We start from the raw sequence: 1,673 nt of genomic DNA, 5'->3' as shown, positions 1-1,673 counted from the left end.
CTTTCCATAGCAAAAATGTTTTTATTTGTTGTGCAGAGTTTAGAGATGATGAGGTAAGAATATTAGGAAATAAGGTAATGACTATCTGACCATAGAAGTTGATAAGACCGGAGCATTATTTTTAAAAGTCTCTCTAAGGTCTGTCTTAAATACAGTGCATTTTCTTCCAGTTATGAGATTCCACTTAGCACAAGGAATATGAGGTTATATGAATAAAATTGAAGCCCATTTACATTATTTGGCTAGTAGTTGAAATTTATGTAGAGTTTGTTCTATTTGGTTATGGTAGAGATTGTGGTACTACTCCTAGTTATTGTTGTCCTCTTTGTAAGATTGTATATTCTTACCCTTTGTTGTAGGAACCACGGTGTCCTGTATGCTATGCATCCCCATCCTACGGAGTCAGGCTTTTTACTGGGTTGCATAAGCTAATGGAATGTGGATGGAAGTGAATGATGTGAGGAGAAACTTCAGGAGGTTGTACAATTCTTCCACTGCTCTTTTTTTCTCTTCGCCCATGGTTAGAGTTATTGCTACCTTATTGCCTCTGTCCGCTGAATTATTATTTAGAAATGTAGCACCTAGTATTTTATTTGAGTATAATCTGAATACTTAGAAAGTATGGCTGGAATCATTCTTTTACAGTTTTAATATATGTGTGAAAACTGATCATGAGTTGACAATTGTTCAGTGAAATGAGGTTATTAGGGCAAGGTTTAAGATATTCTAATAAAGACACCGTCAAATTATAGTGACTTGAAAAGAGAAAAAAGTTTTCAATTCCCCTTGTAACCATCTGTCTAGTTTAGTCTGGTTGGGAAACCGTGCTCCCTGAAGTCATTAAGGGACTCCATCCATTTTATTTTTCCATGCACTGGGTCACAGTCCTTTTCTATGCGATTGAAGTTGGGTATTGATTTATCTATATTTATAGCTCATAATGAGGGGAAAGAGAAGAGGACTTGGGCATGGCATTTGCTTTCAAATAAACAATTTGGAAGTTGTACACAGGTGAGTCTCACTCCTATTCCATTGCAAAGGAAGCTGAAAAAGTCTTGAGAAGGTTCCAGTGATTCCAGTCAAAATTAAAGGAAGTAACTATTATCATGAGAAAGAAGTGAGCTGATTAAGTGAGACAGTGATCCTTACCTCACAATCTAAGATGGTCATCCAAATCACTGGACCTCCCTATAGATTGCTTTTCTTTAGAATTCTTGAGTTGAAAGGGCCCTAATGCTGTTACATTCAGACTCCTGAGAGAAAGAAATACCTCTCTTAATTTTTAGCTTTCTGAGAGCATACAATTAGCAATAATCGCGCCTCGGATAAACCTCATTGGCTACGATACTGCCACTGTGCAAAGCTCTGAGAGCATACAATTTAGATCTCTTCTCAGTTCCTTACTTTGGTATCCTGGGACACTAAACTATGAAGTTCTTCATAGAACATCCTTGATTGAAAACAATATTAATGAATGCATAATATATTTATAATATATTTATTAGGCTTTTAGGACAATATTGGTTGGTTAGAAATATTCAACAAACGTTTGTTGAATATAGAATGAATGGCTAATGAAGTAAGTTTTTAATTATGATGTATAAACAGATTACCCATTGAAAATGGTGAACTGTGTACTTGGATTAATTTTTCTGCCTCTGGAGACTTAATAC

General features: G+C 35.5%; 1 pseudogene; it reads right to left on the bottom strand.

Moving 5' to 3' along the window:
• Positions 1–1,245: 1,245 nt before the first annotated feature.
• Positions 1,246–1,365, bottom strand: LOC122903760 (annotated as a pseudogene).
• Positions 1,366–1,673: the final 308 nt, after the last annotated feature.

Source organism: Neovison vison, chromosome 3 (assembly GCF_020171115.1).
Source record: "Neovison vison isolate M4711 chromosome 3, ASM_NN_V1, whole genome shotgun sequence".
NCBI lineage: Eukaryota > Metazoa > Chordata > Mammalia > Carnivora > Mustelidae > Neogale > Neogale vison.
This window is presented reverse-complemented; position numbering and strand designations above follow the sequence as displayed.